The following is a 14,771-nucleotide window of genomic DNA, read 5'->3' on the forward strand; positions in this document are numbered from 1 at the left end:
GGACTCGACACCTAGAACGTGGCTGTTCTTTTGTTGGATTATCATGGAGCTGAACAAAACCCCCTTTGTAATGGTCAACATGCTCGCACACAAGAATCCCCTGGCATCAGCTCTGTTTGCGTTTCTCTGAGCTCATTCTGATGCTGGCGCGAAGCCTTAATTTAAGACAGTTGAATTAGAAAAGTGCTGATGGATGACTTTGTTCCAAGTTCAACTCTAGAGTAGTTTGGGGCTGGCTGCGTTCAAAATCTTGGTGTGAGCCACTCATTCTGTAACCTTCACATTCCAGCGTGGGTTGAATATGACCATTGAGTGAGGCGGTGCTGAGGGGCAGTTTGTTGAAAGGATTTGGAGGGAAGTTTTCATTGAGTATTTTGCAGCCTTGTCACCAGGGGGCTGTGGTCGTCGACAGAGACCTGGCTGTCAGGGAGCATTTGCAGGAGGCATCCTAAGAACAGACTGTAATGGCTCTTGAGGGCACCTTTCTAGGTTGGCCATCCATTCCCCTGTGTCTCCTTATACCTGACTCTTTGTTAACCCACAGTAGCAACCCTGACTTGGACCTCCAGCCTCAAGCAATCCTAAAATTGCTAGAAAGTCTCTTTTCCTCAAGACTGAGTAGTAATGATAAAAATATTATGATAACTACTCGCTATCTAAATATGGACAGAGCCTAAATTTGGGGTGGTTGGACATGGTCATCCCTTTACGTCATCTAAGTTATGTGTTACTCACTTGGGGTAAACAGTGTTTGCTCTGAAACCAGATTTCTCAGTCATGTTAGAGTATTTCTGTTTATGAGGCCTAAATTTAGGATTTTCCTGTATTTCTGCTAGGTGATTGATTTGTTTTTTAGTTCCTGAACTAGAAATGCTCCTGGAGGGAAACAAACCAAAGAGCGAGTCATACAGAATTCTTCTTTGAACATCCATCATCCACTGACAGAGCCCTCTTTAGGGCAAGGGGAATTGGCAGCCTGTTGCTGGGAGGCTGAATTCAGGGCCTGGGAAGATGGTTCCACTACTGTGTGCCCACCAGGACCAGAATGTTATATACATATGCCCATAAATTATTGTCACTACCACCCCTCTGCCACTCCTTCCAGAACCCAAACTTTGGAGGTATGACTCTGCCCATCTCTGTAAGACCTGCCACCCAGGATCCTGCACTTTTACCACTTCCTCTCCTCTTCAAAGCTGGAGGAAAAGGGTTAGATCACTAGTGTATACTGGACTGGTCAGGTTGGGGGCACTTGTGTGATTCAGGCTCTAAACTGGAATCTTGGTTCAAATCCCAGCAATACTGCTTAACCACCTTATAACTTTGGGTGACAAGGTTGCAATTTTTATTTATAAAATCAGGCAAAAAATAGACCCTACATCATACAGTTGTAGTGAGATCCTTACTGTTCCTGATGCACAGTGCCTGGAGATGATTAATTGTTTAATAAGTATTAAATCATCATCAACATCATCAGAATTGCCTTCCTTCACACTTTCACGATTTTCCTCTCAAGGCTACACCTTGGGTCATGGAAATGTCTTTTCTTGGTAGAGAATGGAGATCAAAACTTTTCATGTCTTGGAGTTCCCGTCATGGCGCAGTAGTTAACGAATCCAACTAGGAACCATGAGGTTCGGTTCCTGCCCTTGCTCAGTGGGTTAACGATCCGGCGTTGCCGTGAGCTGTGGTGTAGGTTGTAGATGCGGCTCGGATCCTGCGTTGCTGTGGTTCTGGCGTAGGCCGGTGGCTACAGCTCCGATTGAACCCCTAGCCTGGGAACCTCCATATGCCATGGGAGCGGCCCAAGAAATAGCAAAAAGACAAAAAAAAAAAAAAACTTTTCATGTCTTCATAATCTTCTATTCAAGACTCCAAACCAGCCCCACCAGTCACTCAGGTAGGTCCTTATGGTTTTTTTCCCAGCCCACCAGTCGCTCAAGTCTGTACTTAATGGATTTTCACCTTGACTCACTTCCAGAGCCAGAGAGATTGGCAGGAGGGGGGATCTTATTGACCTCCCCAGGAACCTCTTCATTCGGGTGTCACAAGTCACAATGCTTAGACTCAGCATAAGCCCCTCCCTCTTATTATTTATCTTTTAACAAGATGTTTGTAAATTGTTACTATTATAAATATTATTTCAATGAATATCTTTTTTATTGAGACATAGTTGAGTTCAGGTGTACAACATAATGATTTAATATTTGTATACACTGTGAAATGAACACCACAGTAAGTCTAGTTAACATCTGTCACTTCAGTTACAAAATTTTATTTTCTTGGGATGAGAACTTTTAATATCTTCTCTTAGCAACTTTAAAATATGCAGTGCAGTATTCTTAACTATAGTAAACCTCCATGACTCAACTGGAGGTTTATACCTTTTAACCATGAGCTCAGTTTGTTTGTTTAGATGCTACGTATAAGTGAGATCATATGATATTTGTCTTTTTCTGTCTGGCTTATTTCACTGAGCACAGCGCTCTCTAGGTCCATCCATATTGTCCACAAATGGCTGAATAATATTCCATTAAATACATATCCATACATATACCTACTACATTTTCCTTATCCATTTATCTATTGATGGACACTTAGTTTACTTCCAAATATCGGCTATTGTAAATAATGCTGCAGTGAATATGGGAGTGCCTGTGTATTTTTAAATTAGTGTTTTTTGTTTTCTTTGAATGAATACCCAGAAGTGGAATTGCTGGATTTTAAGGTAATTATATTTTTAATTATTTGGGGAATCGCCATACTGTTTTTCCCAGTGGCTGCGCCAATTTACCTTTCCACTAACAACGCATAAGAGTTCTTTTTTCTCCATATCCTCACCAACACTTGTCATTTTAAAAAGTAATAGCCATTCTGACAGAGGTAAGGAGATACCTCATTATGGTTTTGATTTGCATTACCTTTGCATGGAACTGACAGCCGTCTATATGTCTGCTTTGGAAAAATATCTGTTCAGATCCCTTATTAGATACATGATTTGCAAGTATTTTCTCCCATTTGGTAGGTTCACTGTCATTATGTTGATGGTTGCCTTTGTTGTGCAGAAACGTTTTACTTTGATATAGTTCCACTTTTTACTTTGGCTTTTGTTGCCTCTGTTTTGGTGTCAAATCCAAAAAATGATTACCAACACTGACGTCAAGGAGATTATCGTCTGTATTTTCTTCCAGGAGTTTTATGGTTTCAGGTCTTACATTCAAGTGCTTAATCCATTTTGAGTTAATTTTTGTGTATTTTGTAAGAGAGTGGTCATTTCATTCTTTCGCACGTGGTAATCTTGTTTCCCCAGAATGATTATTAAAGAGACTCTCCTTTCCCCATTGTATATTCTTGGCTTCTCTGTTGTAAATTAATTGACCCTTCATGCATGGGTTTATTTCTGGGTTCTCTATTCTGTTCCTTTGACCTGTGTGTCTGTTTTTATGCCAATATTGTACCGTTTTGATTACTATAGCTTTATAAAATAGTTTCCAATCAGGACGTGTGATGCCTTCAGCTTTGTTCTTTCTCATGATTGCTCTAACTATTCAGGATGTTTTGTGACTCTATGCAAATTTTAGGACCAATTGTTCTATTTCTGGGGGGAAAATGCCATTGGAATTTAACAGAGAATGTATTGAATCTGTAGATTTTTAAAATGAATTTTATTACATTTATAGTCGTACAATTATCATCACATCCCAATTTTATAGCATTTCCATTCCAAACCGCCAGCTCATTCCCCCCCTGCCAACCTGTCTGCTTTGGAAACCATAAGTTTTTCAAAGTCTGTGAGTCAGTATCTGTTTTGCAAAGTTCATTGTGTCCTTTTTTTAGATTACACATGTAAGTGATAGCATATGATGTTGGTGTCTCACTGTCTGAATAACTTCACTTAGCATGATAATTTTAGGTCCATCCGTGTTGGTAAAAATGCCATTACTTCTTTTATTTTAATGGTTGAGTAGTATTCCATTGTGTATATGTACCACATTTTCTTGATCCACTCCTCTGTCGATGGACATTTAGGTTGTTTCCATGTCTTGGCTATTGTATATAGTGCTGCAATGAACATTGGAGTCCATGTATCTGTTTGAGTAATGGATTTCTCTGGATAGATGCCCAGGAGTGGGACTGCTGGATCAAATGGTAATTCTATGTTTAGTTTTCTGAGGAATCTCCATACTGTTTTCCACAGTGGTTGTACCAATTTACATTCCCACTAACATTGTAATAGGATTCCCTTTTCTCCACACCCTCACCAGCATTTGTTGTTTGTAGACTTTTTGATGATGGCCATTCTGGTCAGTGTAAGGTGGTACCTCACAGTGGTTTTGATTTACGTTTCTATAATAATTAGTGATGTTGAACATCTTTTCATGTGTTTTTTGGCCCTCTGTATGTCTTCTTTGGAGAATAGTCTGTTTAGATCTTCTGCCCATTTGTGGATGGGGTTGTTTGGTTTTTTTTTCGGTATTGAGCTGTAGTGGGTGTTTATAAATTTTGGAAATTAATCACTTGTCAGTCACTTCATTTGCAAATGTTTTCTCCCATTCTGTAGGTTGTCTTTTCATTTTGTTTAGGGTTTCCTTTGCCATGCAGAAACTTTTAAGTTTAATTAGATCGCATTTTTTTATTTTTGTTTTTATTGTTGTTACTCTAAGAGGTGGATCTGAGACAATGCTGCTGTTGTTTATGTTGGAGAGTGTTTGGCCTATGTTTTCCTCTAAGAGTTTTATAGTATCTAGCCTTATATTTAAGTCTTTAATCCATTTCAAGTTTATTTTTGTGTATAAATAGGGAGTGTTCTCATTTCATTCTTTCACATGTGGCTGTCCAATTTTCCTAGCACCCCTTATATTGAAGGGGCTATCTTTTCTCCATTGTATATTCTTGCCTCCTTTGTCATAGATTAGTTGACTATAGGTGTGTGGGTTTAACTGTGGGCTTTCTATCCTGTTCCACTGATCTATATTTCTGTCTTTGTGCCAGTACCACATAGTTTTGATGACTGTAGCTTTGTAGTATAGCCTGAAGTCAGGGAGCCTGATTCCTCCAGCTTCGTTTTTCTTTGGTTGTTCTGAGTCTTTTGTGCTTCCAAACAAACTTTAAAATATTTTGTTTGAGTTCTGTGAAAAATGTCCTTAGTAATTGGATAAGATTGCATTGAATCTATAGATTGCCTTAGGTAGTATAGTCATTTTGATAGTATTGATTCTTCCAATCCAAGAGCATTGTATATCTTTCCATCTATTTGTACCATCTTTGATTTCTTTCATCAGCATCTTAGAGTTTTCAGACTACAGGCCTTTTATCTCTTTAGGTAGGTTTATTCCTAAGTATTTTATATTTTTTGTCATTTTTGTCTTTTTTTTTTAAGGCTGCACCCACGGCATATGGAGTTTCCCAGCCTAGGGGACTAATTGGAGCTGTTGCTGCCAGCCTATGACAGAGACACAGCAATGCCAGATCCAAGCTGCGTCTGCCACCTACACCACAGCTTATGGTAATGCCAGATCCTTAGCCTACTGATGAGGCCAGGGATCGAAACTGCAACCTCATGATTCCTAGTCAGATTTGTTTCCACTGTACCACAATGGGAACTCCTATTCCTAAGTATTTTATTCTTTCTGATGTGATGGTAAATGGGTCTCTTTCTGACCTTTTGTTGTTAGTATATAGAAATGCAGTCGATTTCTGTGTATTAACTTTGTATCCTGTGATGTAAATTGTTTTGGGTAGTATTGTAACAATATTAATTCTTCTAATCCACCTTATTTATGTCTTCAATTTCTTTCATCAGTGTTTTATAGTTATCAGTGTACAAATCTTTCACCTTTTTGGTTAAATTTATTTCTAAGTATTTTACTCATTTTAATGCTATTATAAATGGGATTGCTTTCTTAATTTCTCTTTCTATATTTTGTTGTTAGTATATCTGAATGTAACTGACTTTTGTGTGTTGATTTTGTATCCTGCAACCATACAGAATTCATTTTTTATTCCTAACAGTCACTAGAGTTTTCTCTTTGTACTCTTCAGGTCATCTGCAAATAGTTGCAGTTTTACTTCTTACTTTCTGATTTAGATTCCTCTTTTTTCATTCTTTGATTTTTTTTCTTTTGTTCTTTTTTTCATTCTTTCATTCGTTCTTTTGTTCTTTTTTTCTTTCATTGTTTCCTTTTGCAGCTAATTTCTCTGGTCAGAACTCCAATATTTAAACAAAATTTTTTAAATAAAGTTGGTTTACAATAGTGTCAGTTTCTGCTGTACAGCGTAGTGACCCAGTCTCTCTTTCATACACACACCTATAAATACACATTCTTTTTCTCATACTGTCTTCCATCATGTTCTATCCCAAGAGGTTGGATATAGTCCCCTGCACTGCACAGTAGGACCTCAGTGCTTATCCATTCTAAATGTAATAGTTTGTGTCCACCAACCCCAAGCTCCCTGTCCATCCCATTCCCTTCCCCCTCTCCTTTGGAAACCACAAGTTTGTACTCTATGTCTGTGAAGACTCCAATGTTATGTTTATAAAGTGGTGAGAGTAGATATCCTTGTCTTGTTCCTAAAGTTAGAGGAAAAGCTTTTAGCTTTTTCACTATTGAGTATGATGTGAGCTCTGGACTTTTCATATATGGCCTGAATTATGTTTAGGTAGGTTCTCTCTATACCTACTTTATTGAGAGATTTTTATCAAAAATGGATGTTAAACCTTGTCAAATACTTTTTCTAAATCTATTGACTCAATCATGTGATTTTATTCTTTGTTTTATTAACATCATTTTCACATTGATTTGTGGATGTTCAACCATCCTTGCATCCCTGGGGTAAATCCCACTTGATCAAGTGTACGATCCTTTTAATGGATTATGGGATTTGGTTTGCTAATATTTTTCTGAAGATTTTTATTTCTATGTTCATCTTGGATATTGGCCTGTAATTTTATTCTCCTGTGGCATCTTTGTCAGGCTTTGGCATCAGAGTAATGCTCATCTTGAAAAAAAAAAAGTTCAGGACTCTTCCCTCCTCTTCTGCTTTTTGGAAGAATTTGAGGAGTGGTATTAATCCTTTAAATATTTGATAGAATCACCAGTGAAACTGTCTGGTCCTAGAATTTTGTCTGTTGGATGGCTTTTGATTACTGATTCAGTCTCCTCCTAGTAACCAATCTGTTCAGATATTCTGTTTCTTCATGATTCAATCTTGGTAAATTATGTTTTGAGCAATTTGTCCACTTCTTCAGTGTTAGCCAGTTAGCTGGTGTATAATTGTTCATTGCCTTTTATAATCCTTGGTATTGCTGTGGCATCAGTCATAATATCTTCTTTATTTCTGATTTTCTTTATATAAGTTGTCTCTCCTTTTTTTCTGGATGAATCAAGCTAAAAGTTTGTCAACTGTATTTATCATTTCAAAGAACCAGGGCTTAGTTTTGCTATCACATCTAAGCTCTTATTGCTCACTGCATGGCAGGCCAACAAACTGAGGAATGAGTTGTTGGGGAAGGAATAGTGGCTTTGTTGAGAAACCCATCAGACCAAGATACTGGTGGACTAGAGTCTCAAAGAATGATCTTATCTGAGTTAGAATTCAGGCTTCCTTTACACTAAAAGGGGAGAGGGTATGGCTGATTGTTGCAAACTTCTTCTTGCAGGAATCCTTTATTCTTGCAGCTATCCAGGTAGGTCTGATCACAATGTTCCTATAAACCTCCAATAATACAAATGATATTCTTTGTTCTGCAACTTTTTATCTCTAAAGGAATGGAAAAGTGTTATTCCTTCTAAGGTCAGATCCTTGAGAATGACAATCCTGTAGATTTCAGGCAATAGGCAGCATTCTTTTAGTAAAGGTATAGAGCCAACATGACTCAGCACAGGCAACAGAACACAAAGTTGAGAGATAAAGGAATAGATGCAATATGGAGTCAGGTTTGGACTCTGACCAGGATTGTAGTTGTCCCCTAGATTTGTATTTAATTAGAACCCTGCTTCTTAGACCACAGCTATGAAAACGCTCTGATACACCTCTTTCTCAGATACCAGCAACCTGGAGGGAGGCAGAGGGAGAATGCAAAGATGGTGCCCACCAACCTCCATCCCTGGAGGGCACCTCAGTAGATCCCTAGATGTCCGCCAAACCAGAAGTCTGCCTTCCACTCAGGCCAGACCTTCAAGGCAAGCACACAGGCCTCTTTCACAGAAAAACAGGGTGTCTTGCAGCTGCAGTCTCTGCACCACGCCCTGGGGTGGTTGCCAGCCAGGAACCACCACTCCATTTATTACAGTCCAATGGGACCCACCAATGCCATATCCACTATCCACCAGATCAAGGGGCATCCCTGGGCAGCTGCCACAAAAACCAGGGCAGCAGAACTGGGTACAAGCTCCCCGCTGGGAGATGGCAGTGCAGAGGGGGAGCATGAAGAGAGTGCCCACCCTCCAGGGTCCCCAGTTGGCCTTTAGATGCTTGTTTAATTAGGAACCTGCCCGTTGGGCCATGGCAGGCACATATGCTAATAAGACTCTTATACTGGGTGACTGTGGGCTTCAGTATTAGCTCTCACCATATCCTGGGGGTGGGAGCTGGCTAAGGACACATTGTCCATTTGTTGCAGTCCTATAGAAGCCATGAGCATTGGTCCCATTGGCCCCACAGCCAGGAGATCTTATGGTGCCCCATGAGCAACAGCACCAAGAACTGGGACATCAGACGAGGGTAGATGCTCCTTTTCGGGAGACTCCAGCAAGCTGGAGGGAGGCAGAGGGAGAGCACAAAGTTGGCGCCCACCCTTCATCCCTGAAAGCACCTCCAATGGCCCCTGTAAGTGTGCCAGACCCAAAGGCTGTCCCCCCCCAGCCCAGTCCATAGAAAGACTGGGAGTGTGTTTGAATCTGTCTTTACTGTGCTCTGGGCTGGGTGCCTGCCAAGACCCATCTTTCCATTTGTTCCAGTCCCATGAGTGCAAGCCCTGCTCATCCCCAGAGCCAGGTGGCCACGGGGTGTCCGCTGGGTGGCAGCCACAAAAACCAAGGTCCCAGAGGTGTGTACCTTCTCTCCTCTGGGAGGTTCTGATCCCCCTCCAGCCTCCATGCTGCCTGGATGTTCTGAGTCTATCTTTGATTCTGATCTTCTTTCCTGAACCTCAACTGTCTTTTTCTTCAGCAATAACTTTTAACCTTCTTGCAAAAGGGTTCACGGTACAATTTCAAAGTTGCCTTGTTTGTTTTTTGGCTTTGTTTGTTCAATTTTGCTTTTAAGGGCCATACCTGCAGCATATGGAAGTTCCTGGGCTAGGGGTCAAGTGGGAACTGCAGCTGCAGGCAGCCATGGCAACACTGGATCTGAGCCACATCTACAACCTACGCTGCAGCCCTCAGCAACACCAGAGACAAGTCAGGTTCTTAACCTGCTGAGCCACAACAGGAACTCCAATTACAGAGTAATTTATGTAGCTCTCTCATCGGGAGGATGAGGGGTCTGGGGAGCAATCCATGTCTGCATCCTATCACATAATGGGAACAGGGATCCCTGCCCATCACTGCCTGCGCTGTGACCATGTCAAGACTGTGCTTGACACGTGTAGGTGGTGGTCACAGTGCAAGAGCAAAAGACAGACTCCACCTTCCAAGGTCTCTGCAGAGCACTGACATCCGTCCTTATGGGTGTGTTGATTAGAAGGCTGCTCCTAAGACTGCAGCTCTGGAGATGTGCCAACAGGTCTCTTTCACAGAGAGATGGGGGTACCTCCATCTGTGAGGCTGTACCCTGAGAGTGTTTGATGGTTAAGAGCTCTTTCTCCATTCGTTAAAATCCTGCAGGACCCACATGTGTGAGTGCGGGCTGCCCACCAGCCTGGAAAAGTAGAGAAGTCTCCTGGGAAGTGGCTGTAAAAATTAGGGTGCCTGGTGAACTAGGAGCTCCTTTCAGGGAGATGCCAGTCACCTGGCATGAGGAAGAGGGAGGACACAAAGATGCAGTCACTGGCCTCGTCTTTGGTGAATATTTGAGCGGACTCTAGATGTGTGATAAAGCGGATGCCGGCCCCGCTGGAATAATGCTTTTGTTGTTGTTGTTGTTGTTTTGCTTGCACCCATTGCATATAGATTTCCTGGGCCAGAGATGAGATCTGAGCTGCAGCTGCGACCTACCCTGCAGCTAAGGCTATGCTGGATCCTTAACCCACTGCGCCAGGGATGGGGTTTGAACCCGTACCTTAGCAGTGACCCCAGATGCTGCAGAGACAATGCCAGACCCTTAACTCAAGGTGCCACAGCAGGAACTCTGAGATAATGCTTTAAGACAAGCAAAAAAAGACAAAAAGCCTCTTTTGCAGAAAGTCAGGGCACCTCTCAATTGGCCATCTCTGTCTGGTCCCTGGTCCCTGGGGTGGGTGACTCCCAGCACACGCACCCTTTAAGTTATTTGTCTGTAGTGGTCTTATGGGTCTCATGGAATAAGCCCTGTTGTCTTTCTAAACTAGCCATGTGGGGGGCTCACTTCTCAGGTGCAGGTCTTAAGAGTCGGGGTACCTGGCTTGGGGGGAGGGAGTTCAAACCCTTCCCTCCTCAGAGAGAATCTCAGGGTTTGGTTCCCTCCTGGGTGGGTGGCCACCTCTTGGGTTTAGGATCAGATCGTGTTGCAGCCCCTCCCACTTGCTTCGATGTGGGATTTTTCTCATTCACCTGATGTAGAGGAGTCACTCAGCCCATTGGGGTGTTTTTCTGAAGAAATTGTTCCTGTGAAGCTGTGGGAGTAGGTGAGTTCAGGATCCTTCTCCATCACCATCACAGAATTCAGCCAGCCGAGTCAGGTGGGCTGGGGTTCCAGGCTCTAAGCCGAAGGACACCAGGTCACTGGATCTCAGGCTTTGAGCACTGTGTCCGACTTCCAGCACCACAGCCAAGTCTGACGGTACTATTGGCTCCTCAGAGGATTTGACAATTGGGGAGTTGGATGTGGGGGATGGGCACAGCCAAGAAGCCCCAGTTGGGGAGCAGCAGAGCTGAGTCAGCTCTCTTGACCGCCCCCCCTCCAGCCTCCACGCTGCCTGGATGTTCTGTCTACCTCTGGCTCTGATCTTCTTGTTGGACCTCAATCGTTTTTTGCTTCAGCAGTCATTTTTCTTGCAAGAGGATTCACCAGCCAGTTACAGGGTTATTTATGCAACTCTCTGATGGGGAAAACGAGAGGGGTGGGGAGCAGTCCACATCTGCATCATATCACGTAATGGGAATAGAGATCCCGCCTGTCACTGCCAGCACCGTGCCCACCACCTACACAAATCGAGCAGCGACTGTATATCAGGCACTGTGAAGATACCCATTACTTAATGGTAGTGACTCCGACACGAGTACACTGATCTTTACAAAACACACATAGCCACACACAGGGGTCCTTCCACAGTTTGAAGGAGTCTACTTCTCCACCCGGTCTGTTCACTGATAACAAAATTTGGTTTTCCGGGAGTTCCCACTGTGGTGCAGTGGATTAAGGATCTGGCCTAGATCACAGCTCTGGCTCGGATTCAGCCCCTGGCCCAGGAACTTCCATATGCCACAGGTGCAGGAAAAAAAAAAAAAAAAAATTGTTTTTCCTGTCTCCATAGCTTGGAGAATTGAGACCTTGGGCTTTGGGTCCTGCCTGTGACACTTGCTGTGTCAGCTTGAACAAATTCCCAAACTTTTCTGAACCTCAGTTCTTGTCAGGAGTGTAACATTTTCTGCCTCTCCATGTGACACCTGTAAGCAACCTAACTAGTGCCTAGCATGTAACGAACAGTCCATAAATGACAGCTCTCCTTATATTGGTACTTCTTTTAATGTTTTTATTAAACCAGTTAGAAGAATATGAATAAAGCAATAACATGATAATAATATGATAATAATAAACGTTAGCAACATTGGCCAAGCACTTTCTATATTTGGGGTGCTCTTTTATAAGTAATTGTCTATATTATCTCATTTCATCCTCACAACTTTGCTACTGACTCAAAGTTCATAATAAGAACCAATGCGTAATTCTCATACTAAGTGAAGTAAGTCAGAAAGAAAGACGAATACCACGATATCACTTACACGTGGACTCTAAAATACAGCACAAATGAACCCATCTACAGAACAGAAACAGACCCACAGACATAGAGAACAGACTTGTGGTTGCCAAGGGGAAGGGGAAGAAGTGGGGTGGACTGGGAGTTTGGGATTAGTTGAAACAAACTATCACACTTAGAATGGATAAGCTACTGTACAGCACGGGGAACTATATCCAGTCTCTTGGTATAGACCATGATGGAAGATAATATATGAAAGAGAGAGAGAGAGAGTGTGTGTGTGTGTGTGTGTGTGTGTGTGTGCATGCATGACCAGGTCTCTTTGCTGTATAGCAGAAATCTGCACAACATTGTAAATTAACTATGCTCTAATAAAGAATTTTTTTAAAAAAGAACATGGAGTTCTCATTGTGGCTCAGCGGTAACAAACCCGAATAGTATCCATGAGGACTCAGGTTCGATCCCTGGCTCTATTTAGTGGGAAGGATCCAGCTTTGCCGTGGCTGTGGCTATGGTGGGCAGTTGCAGCTCCAATTTGACCCCTAACCTGGGAACTTCCACATGCTGTGGGTGTGGCCCTAAAAAGACAGGAAAAAAAAAAAAAAAGAATGCATAAATACATGCACGTAGTTGGAATAGTTTCCAGCATGTAGTAAGAGCTGTATATGTTTATTAAAAATTTAAAAAGATAAACACTATTATTCCCTCCATTTATCAGATAGAGAAACTGACTCCCCAAGATGAAATGACTTGGCCAAAGGCACACTCAGCTAGAGAGTTATGTACTTGGGACTCAAAGCCTGGCAGGGTTCCTTCATCCCTCATCTGAAGTGTGTGGCAAATTGTCCTGGCATTTCTCACAGAGTTGAAGGCTGTACCTGAGATGAAATTGGGGGTGGGGGGCAGGGTGTAACTCACCCACTGAGTATCCTGCATTTTACCTCCTTCCCTCATTTCCTTAGATCCTGAATTCTTCCAACCCCACATCTAGTTCCCACTCCGTTCACCCCCATCCACCTGGGTGGTCCTTTGTACCAGAGCAACTGGTCTCCACCAGAGTCTCTCTGATCCCATAGGGATGTTGAAAAGTCCCCATTCTCTCCCAAGAGCCCTCCAGTTGCAAACACCCCCATTTCCATTTTCACTGTACCTGGCAGGTCGACCCAGATCAGAAATCTCTTTGCTTTTTTTTTTCTCCTCTCTGTGCATTTTCCTAGAATGTTCCTATTTATCCTCTGCCCAAATCTGCCTATCATTCACCCTGAGTCTCAAGAAAATGCATTCCTAGAAATGTACATTTGGCTTCCACAATTATATAGAAGTAGCTGGGGACAGGCGTGACCTTAGGGCTGCATCCGTCCAGACAGCTCGGGATGTGATGGGAGGCACGCTCCCCATTAGGGCCGTGGTTGACCTTTTCCTCTGAGTAACCTCTGTCGCGTGTATCTGCATGGAAAGCCTCGTTTGTCTTTGGAGGCTGTGAATTTTGATCTGCCCGATAAGAAAATCACTCTCACTTGAATCTACGGCTCACAGGGCCTGCTTTGCCTCTCGAGGACACTAAGTTCTTAAACACAGGCGAGATGAAAAACATACTGTGCATCCCTCAGGGACTATTTAAAATGTAAAATATAAATATTTCTCCTTTGAATGGACTTCGCTGGGTCTGGTTTGTGTCCTTCCAGTCATCACACTGACACGGTGTTTGCCAGAGCTTCATTTAGCTGAGTCGAAACGAGCTGGGGGAAAGCAAATCAGCACTTGGGTCCTTTCTGCCGAGCAGGGCTCGTGGGCGTTGCCAAGTCTCCCTGATCACATAATGCCTCTCAGATAAGGTTAATTCTGCAGTAGGCCCGGCCTCGTGTGAGTGCTTCCTGGTGACAGATCCTGTAGCTCTTGGTCTTCTGTGGCAATGACTCTCTTGTGAGGAAAAAATCTAACAAGAAAATCAGCCAGCCAGCAGTGGAGGTGGGGCACTGTGCCTGGGACGCCCATCCTTTGCTTTGTCAAGGCCACCTCCAAGCCACACCCCCGGATATAGGTTGGTGCAGCCACTATGGAAAACAGAATGGCGGTTCCTCAGAAAAGTAAGGATAGAGTTACCATATGATCCAGCAATCCCACCCCTGGGCATCTACCCGAACAAAACCATAATTCAAAAAGATACATGTTCCCCCAATGTTCATAGCAGCAATAGTCACAACCTAAATGTCCATTGACAGACGAATGGATAAAGAAGGTGTGGTACATATATGCAATGGAATATTACCCAGCCATAAAAAAGAATGAAATAATGCCATTTGCAGCAACATGGATACAACTAGAGATTCTCATACTAAAGTGAAAAGTCAGACAGAGAAATACAAAGGCCATAGGATATTACTTCTATGTGGAATCTAAAATATGATACAAATGAACCTATCTACAAAAGAGAAACAGATTCATGGACAAGGAGATCTAGACTGTGGTTGCCAAGGGGGGGGGGTTTGGGGGAGGGGTTTGGGGGAGGTACAGAGTGAAAGGCTGGGGTTAGCAGATGTAAGTAAGCTCTTATATACAGGGCGGATAAACAATAAGGTGCTACTGTATAGCATATGGAACTATATCTAATCTCCTGGGATAGACCATGAACTAAAATACTATTTTAAAAAAAAAAGAATGTGTGTATATGTATAACTGAATCACTTTGCTATACAGCAGAAATTAACATTGT

At 42.6% G+C, this 14,771-nt stretch overlaps 1 protein-coding gene across 1 annotated transcript in view; it reads left to right on the forward strand.

Moving 5' to 3' along the window:
• Positions 1–14,771, forward strand: part of CACNB2 (calcium voltage-gated channel auxiliary subunit beta 2) — a 565,457-nt gene that overhangs the window by 135 nt on the left and 550,551 nt on the right. The window lies entirely within an intron of this gene.

The sequence above is a fragment of the Sus scrofa genome, chromosome 10, assembly GCF_000003025.6.
Source record: "Sus scrofa isolate TJ Tabasco breed Duroc chromosome 10, Sscrofa11.1, whole genome shotgun sequence".
NCBI classification, from domain to species: domain Eukaryota; kingdom Metazoa; phylum Chordata; class Mammalia; order Artiodactyla; family Suidae; genus Sus; species Sus scrofa.